Here is an 8,373-nt window from a genome sequence, read left to right on the forward strand (position 1 = left end):
GTCACTTGAAGACCAGGATATCTCACACGTATCTACCTGATACATAGAAAAAAATCATAGAAGGATAGGTCAGGCAAAACAAGGAGACAAAGGAATATCTTCCAAGTGAAAAAAAAAAATGAGACAAAGCCTCAGGACAAAGAACTAAACAAAATGGAGAAAGCAAATTACTTTAGAAAAAGTTCAAAGTAATGCTCATAAAGATACTCAAAGAACTAAGAATACCATAACAGAAATGAAAAATACACTATAGGGAATCAACAGATGATTTGACATCCAAAAAAAATTAAACAGCAATGTGGAACATTGAGTAGAGGAAGTCACCCAATCAGAATAACAACAACAAAATAAATCCTTAAAATTGAGTATACTTTAAGAGAACTCTGGGACAATATCAACCATACCAACATTTGCATTACTGGTATTTCAGAAATAGAGAAAACTTAATTGAAAAAATAATGACTAAAAACTTCACTAATCAGACAAAGGAAACAGACATCAAGTACAGAAAGTACAGAAAGCCCCAAACAAGAGGAACCCATTCCAAGACCCATTACAATTAAAATGCCAAATGTTAAAATAGAGAATCTGAAAAAAAAAAAACAAACAAACAGAAAATAAATCAACTACTCATATAGAAGGGAAACCTTATAAGACTATCAGCTGGTCTTTCAGTAGAAACTTTATAGCCCAGTAGAGAGTGGTATTATATATTCAAAATGCTAAAATACAAAAGTTACAAGCAAGAATACAGCAAAGTGATCATTCAGAATTAAATGAGAGATAATTTCCCAGAAAAACACATCTATTCAACACCACTAATCAATCTTAAAAGAGATGTTAGTGGGTGTCTTTAAGCTAGAAAGATAAGGCCCTAACTAGAAATAAGAAAATATATGAAAGGAGAAATCTCACTGGTAAAAGCAAACATATAGCCCTGACTGGGTAGCTCAGTTTGTTAATGTATCATCCTGACACACCAAAGGTTGTAAGTTTGATCCCCAGTCAGGGCACATACAAGAATAAAAAACGAATGCATGCATAAGTGGAACAATTGCACTGTCTGTCTCTCTCTCAAATCAATAAATTTTAAACATTTAAAAAGCAAACATACAGTAAAAATAGTGGATAAACCACTTACAAAGCTGGTATGAAGTGTAAGACATAAATGGTAAAATCAGCTACAAGGGCAATTAGTGAAAAAATAAACAAAACAAAAGGCTGAAAATATGTTAAAAATAAGTTGAACATATGAGGGAGAGGAGAGTAAAAAATATTTCTCTTAGAATGCATTATAACTTAAGTGACCATACACTGAAAATGGACTGCTATATACATATGTTATTATGTATTAACCTCATGGTAACCAAAACCAAAGCTACATTAGATACATTTTTAAAAATGATCCAAATGTAACACAAACATATGTCATCAAATCATGTGCACGCACACACACACACACACACACGCACATGCTAAGGGCAGGAAAAGAAGAAGGGAGAGGATCTACAAAAATAACCAGAAAACAACTAATAAATGGGAAACAAGTATACACCTATCAATCATCACTTCAAATGTAAACACACTAAATGTTCCAATCTAAAAACAGAGACTGAATGGACAAACAGCAATTCCTATCCATATGCCTCCTACAAAAGGTTTACTTTAAATCTAAAGATACACAAACTCAAAGTGAAGTGTTGGAAAAAGACATTCCATGCAATTGGAAATGAAAAGATAGCTGGAGTAGTAATACTTAAAACAGACAAATAAACACTTAAAGACTGTAAAAAGAGACTAAGGCACTGTATAATGATAAAGGGGTCGGTCCAAAAAGAAGACATAATATTAGTAAATATTTATGCACCCAACATAGAAGCACCCGTATATATAAATCCAATATTAACAAGCATAAAGAGATAAATTGAGACACATAATAATAGTAGAGGACTTTAATACCCCACATATAGCAATGGATAGACCATACAGAAAATAAATAAGGCATCATTGACCTTAAATGACATAGTAGCACAAATTGACTTAATAGATATATGCGGAACATTCCATCCAAAAACAGCTGAATACACATTACTTTTAAGTGCATGTGGAACATTACCCAATGCATGTTAGGCCACAAAACAAGTATCAATAAATATAAGAAGACTGAAATCATATCAAGCATCTTTTCCAATGACAATATGGAACTAGAAGTCAACCAAAAAGGAAAATGAGAAAAAAAAAATCAAAAAAGAAGAACAAACCAAGCCCAACATTAATACAAGAAAGAAAAAAAAAAAATAAGTGTCAGACCAGAAATAAAATAGAGGCTGAAAAATTTTTAAAGATCAATGAAATTAGTAGTGGTTTTTGGAAAAAATGCACAAGATTGAAAATCCTTTAGACAGACTCATCAAGAAAGGGGGTGGGGGTGGGGAGAGAGAGAGAGACAGAGAGAGAGACAGAGAGAACAGGTCCAAATAAGTAAAATCAGAAATGAAAGAAAAGTTACAACCAATACCGCATAAAAATAAAAAATCATAAGAAACTATTACAAATAATTATACACCATCAAATTGGAAAACCTAGACAAAATGGATAAATTCCTACACACATACGATCTACCAAGAGGAATTGAGAAGAAATAGAAAACCTGAAGGCACTGATTATTAGTAATAAAGTTGAATCAATAATCAGAAAACTGCAAAAAATAAAAGTTCAGAACCAGACCACTTCACAGGTGAATTCTACCAAGCATTTAAAGAAGATTTAATACTTATCCTTGAAAACTATTTAAAAAATGAAGAGGGAGGAACACTTCCAAACTCATTCTACCAGGCAGGCATTATCCTAATACCAAAACTGAAAAAAAGATACTACAAAAAAATTACAGGCCGATATCCTTCATGAAATAGATGCAAAAATCTTCAACAAATATTAGCAAACTGGACCCAGTAACACATTAAAAGAATCATACACCAAGATCAAGTGGCATTTATCCCCAGAATGCAAGAATGTTTGAATCCAAAAATCAATCAATGTGATACACTACCTTAACAAAATGAAGGATAAAAACCATATCCTCTCAATAGATTAAGAAAATGCATTTGGCAAAATTCAATATTCATTTATGATAAAAATTCTAAACTAATTAGGTATAGAGAAAATGTACCTCAACATAATAAAGTCCTCATATGACAAACCCACTGTTAATATCATACTCAACAGTGAAAAGTTGTTCTTCTAAGATCAGGAACAAGGCAAGGATGTCCACTCTCGCCACTTTTATTCAACATAGTACTGCAAGTGCTAGCTACAGAAATTAGACAAGATAAAAATTAAAAGAACCCAAATAGGAAAGGAAAAAGTAAAACTGTCATTATTTGTAGATGACCTGATAAGAAATTTGGAAGTTTCCACAAAAAATATTCAAAGTAATCAATAAATTTAGTAAATTGCAGGAGACACAATTAATATATAGAAATCTGTTTGTTTCAATATACTAATAACAATATATCAGAAAGAGAAATTAAGGAAACAATTTCATTTACAATTGCATTAGAAAGAATAAAATAGTTGGGAATAAATCTAACCAAGGAGGTGAAAGACCTGTGCTCTGAAACTAGAAGATGATGAAAGACAAAAACAACAACAAACAAAAGGTGGTGAGGATATGGAGAGAAGAGAATTCTTCTGCATTGCTGGTGAAAATGTGAATTTGTTCAGCTATGATAAAAACAGTGTGGTGGTTCCTCAAAAAATTAGAAATAGAACTACCATACAATTCAGTAATTTTATTTCTGGGTATTTTTAGTCAAAAAAAAATTGAAAGGACCAACTGGAAAGATATATGCACCCTATGTTCACTGCAGCATTATTTACAATAGCCAAGATATGGAAGCAGCCCAAGTTTCCATTCATAGATGATTGGATAAAGAAGAATTGATACATATACATGATGAAATATTATTCAATCATTAAAAAGAATAAAATCTTGCCATCTGTGACAGCATGGGTAGACCTAGAAGGTATTATGATAAGTGAAATGAGTCAGACAGAAAAAACCCACATGGTTTTACTTACTTGTGAAGCCTGAAATATAAGGCAAATGCACAAAACAGAAACCGATTCCTAGATACACAAAACCAAGTAGCTAGAAAGGAGGGATTTGGGAAGATAAGCAAAATAGGTGAAAGGGAAGAGGATATAAACTTTCAGTTATAAAATAAATAAATCACCAAGTTATAATGTGCAACATATGAAATATAGACAACAATATAATAACTTTGTATGTGAACAGATAGTTACCAGGCCTATCAAGGTGATCATCTCTTAATGTATATAAATGTCTAATCATTATGTTGTACACCTGAAATATTGAATGCCAATTATAGTTCAATTAAAATGAAACAAAGGAAATAAATCTTTCTTTGTTGACCCTATAAAGCTGCAATTTTCTGTTACTCCTGCTATGTTTGGTCCAGGCAATACCCACAGGACCCAGAACTGGATGTGGACAGCTATGGCCAGAGCCTGTTTCAGGCTGATCAAGAAACCGGCCCTGGGGTCTGCCCTCCATCTTCAGGAAGGACTGAGTTTCTATCAAAGCCCTGGTGAAAATGCTGTTATTGAACCACAATGTGAAAGAGCCCAGTAAAAAGGAACAAACCATTGATAACCCTATGCTTATTCACATTCATGTCTGAGTGATGGGGAAAGCTGGAGCAGAAGTACACAGAACAGTATCCTGGTCTTCTCAGGGGGACTGAGGCCATCAAGCAAGATGTGCAAGTGGGAGGCAGGGTGAGGAGAATGAGTTGGGCAGGGTCAGTAATGAGGGTGGACTTGGGGAAAGGGTGTAGCAGGAAGGGGTAAGGAAAGATGGGAGGAGAAGAGAAAATTTTGGACAGTATGGGGGCATGGTGGGTGGGAAAAGGGGGTAAGATAAAGTTCTAGAGGGGAGGGAGGAGAGTTTTCACAGGTCAATAGGTTAGTAGGTCAATAAGGCAGCAGGTGAGCAAGGCACTAGTAGCAGATGAAGTTGACTTTCAGAAGCCGTGGGAGGCAATGCCAATCCCTCTTCCTCCAACAGTTCTGTTTTGGCTCTGCCTTCGCAACTGGATGCTTTACACTCCCTCTGGACCCTTGAGGACTCCCCTGGAGACCCCATTCTTAGAAAGCTCTTCCCCCCATGCCCCACCACCAGCCAGCCCAACTGACAGGTCCTCTCTGGAACCTTTCAGGCTTGTGCCTTCTGGACCTTTCCAATCCCAACACCCTGTCCCCGACTTCTGCATGCTCCCTTTTCCTTTCTGAACTCCCAAGGTTTCACATGGGTTATGGCTGAAAAATATACAAAGCAAATGATGACAGGCCTGCAAGAAGAATCAAACATGCAAGCATAGTGAGGGGTTTTCACAGCCTTCTCTCAGTAACTCATACAAAAAGCACAGAGAATATTTGTAAGATATAGATCTTTTTTATAAAAGATTTTATTTTTAGAGAGAGAGGAAGGCAAGAAGAAAGAAAGGGAGAAGAATATCAATGTGTGGTTGCCTCTTGCACACCCCTCCACTGGGGATCTGGCCTGCAACCTAGGCATGTGCCCTGACTGGGAATTGAACCGGCAAACCTTTGGTTCGCAGGCCCGCACTCAATCCCCTGAGCTATACCAGCCAGGGCATTTTTTTTAAATGGGCTTAATTCACTTTATTTTTGTTGTACAAAATTATGTGGTGGCCACAACTGGAGCCTGGGTCCTCTGCACAGACACTCTGGGGTGGGTCTTTCCAAGATAGTCAGTGAATTCCTGAGAGGAACAGTTGGTGAACAAGGTATCTTTACAGAGATTGGGGTGAGAGAGTTATAGGTTTTGGAGATGGCATCAAAAGTAGTCTTGGTGAAGTTGCCCAGAATGTCAGTGCAGCCCCTGACTGAAGTGTGGCAGTCATCGATACTGGCCATCAGCAGTAGCTTCTTGGGCAAAAAGGTTGAAACAATGCCAGTGCCCCTGGTAACAAGGGCAAGACGCACCGGCACAGAGCCACAGCTGCAGTCACCTTGCAAGGGACAGTGTGAGACTTGCAATCCTTTTTCCCCAGTAGCATCACCAAAAATAGACAATAGAGAGCTTAGCCAGGATGATGGCCCCACAGATGGCAGTGTCTGCATCCTTTGAGCACTTAACAGGCCAGTATATGTACATTGTAGTCCTCAATGGTGAAAAATGCCTTGAACCAAGTCCTCTGGCCAGCACATGTCTGCTCTTGCATGAGCATAATCTTCAAATCTCAGCCATGAGGATGCCCCCAAGAAAAAGTTCAATCATCTCAGATTCCTTGACTGGCAGAGAGAAGAGATAGATCTCCTCTAGGGACTTGATCTTCATGTCCTTGACCAGGTAGCCCAGCTTGGTGACAGGGATCCACTCCTTGTTCTCGGCCTTGCCTCTGTGAACTCCATGGCCTCCGCCCCAACCCTGACCCTGGCTGCTTCCTTAGCCCAGCCCTGGATGCTGCTGCCAAATCCTCCAAGGAAGTGACAGCGGCCTCCCATTCCAGGTCCCCCTGGCTCTCTGGGCTGCCCACAGCACCAGCATTATCTGCCATTTGGGGTTTCCTCAGAAAAGAAGGTTTTCAGGAACAAATATAAAGGACACAAGGACAAAACCAAAGGGGACATGGAAGCAGGGGAGGGAGGTGGGGATGGCTGGGGTGTGGGGAGTGGTGGGAGGTAAATGAAGACAACTATATTTGAACTACAATAAAAGAAAAGAAAAAAGAAATTGAAAAAAAAAAAAACCCAGCTTCTCACTAGTAAAAAAAGGTGTCGCTCTTAATAGCAAATCATCTTAATCATATAGCTACAACCTATATATCTATCTAACAATAGTAGAGGATACATTAGTTTTAGGCACATATAATACACTTATAAAATTAACCCTATTTATTTTGGCCATAAGGCAAACTTAATGTGCTTTGTTTCTCTGGTCCTCTCTGAGCTTCCTAGACTTTCAGGAAGGCTATTTCCTTCGTCACATTGGGGAAGTTCTCCTTCATTATTTTTTAAATAAATTTTCAATTTCTTGCTCTTGTTCTTCTCTTTCTGGAACCCTTATGATTTGGATGTTGGAACATTTACAGTTGTCCTGGAGGTTCCTAAGCCTCTCATTTTTCTGAATTCTTGTTTCTTCATTCTGTTCTGGTTGAACATTTCTTTCTTCCTTCTGGTCCACAACATTGACTTGAGACCCAGTTTCCTTCCCTTCACTTTTGTGTCTCTGTACATTTTCTTTTATTTCACTTTTCATAGCCTTCACTTTTTCCTCTATTTTGTGACCATACTCAACCGTTTCTGTGAGCATCCTGATTACCAGTGTTTTGAACTCTGCATCTGATAGGCTGGCTAGGTCTTAGTCAGTTAGTTTCTTTTTTTTTTTCTGGATCTTTGATCTGGTCTTTCATTTAGGCTATATTTTTTGTCTCATGTGCCTATTAAATAGTAAGGGATGGCGCCTCAGGTGTTCACCAGGGTAGGGTAATCCATATACCTGCAGTTGTGGTGCTCTACATGGGGCGGGGGGGGGGGTCTGCAAGGGAACAATGCCTCTTGCTCACCTCTGGACTGGCTTTCAGTCACTTCTTACACTACCCACAAACAAATTGGGCCCTTCTGGTGCTGATTCCAGGTGGGTGATTTTGTATACATTCTGGGACTCTGTGGGTCTCTCCAATAAACTTTCCTGTGAGGCTGGGAGCTTCTCCTGCCTCCTCAACCCTCACAGATTTTTTTTTCAGTCAGAAGTTTTGAGGCTTTATTTCTCCACGCTGGAACCCTGGGTTATGTGGTCCTTCTCATTCCCCAGTTGTTACCCCTGGTTTTATCTGCATGCAAATGTGGGACTGCCCATTCCATCAGCTGCTGCCTCACCTGGGCCTTGTCTTGAGCTGAGCTTCCTAGAGGTGCATTTCTGCATGACTGACACTGTGTGTCCCCAACTCCTTCAAGCTTGTAGAAGATTAACATTGTTGCTTTAAATCTTAATGCTTGTTATTATTACAGGAATATAGCAAACAGGAAATATTTCATCACTGTTATAGTGGAACATCAGTCTTTAACATTAATAAAAAGAAACCATAAAAAAACAGCAAAACAAAAGCAGGAATAGCAAAAAAGCAAACAAACAAAAAAACCCGCTTAGATGCTGTTGCCTACCTAAAGAACCCCAGAGCTGGGCTGTGCCGGTTATGAAAGGAGAGACAGGTAAAGAATGGGTAGAAGTTAGACTAGCCCAAAAGTGAATGGGAGAAAGACTATCAAGCACTGTGGACTTCCTTGAAGGGTGCCAGAGTACCCCTGACTACAGCTTGAGCAGGG

The 8,373-nt window shown here is 38.4% G+C and overlaps 1 pseudogene; it reads right to left on the reverse strand.

The window, feature by feature from the left end:
- Positions 1-5,700: 5,700 nt before the first annotated feature.
- Positions 5,701-6,605, reverse strand: LOC114505477 (annotated as a pseudogene).
- Between the last annotated feature and the right edge of the window lie 1,768 nt (positions 6,606-8,373).

Source organism: Phyllostomus discolor, chromosome 3, assembly GCF_004126475.2.
Source record: "Phyllostomus discolor isolate MPI-MPIP mPhyDis1 chromosome 3, mPhyDis1.pri.v3, whole genome shotgun sequence".
Lineage (NCBI taxonomy): Eukaryota > Metazoa > Chordata > Mammalia > Chiroptera > Phyllostomidae > Phyllostomus > Phyllostomus discolor.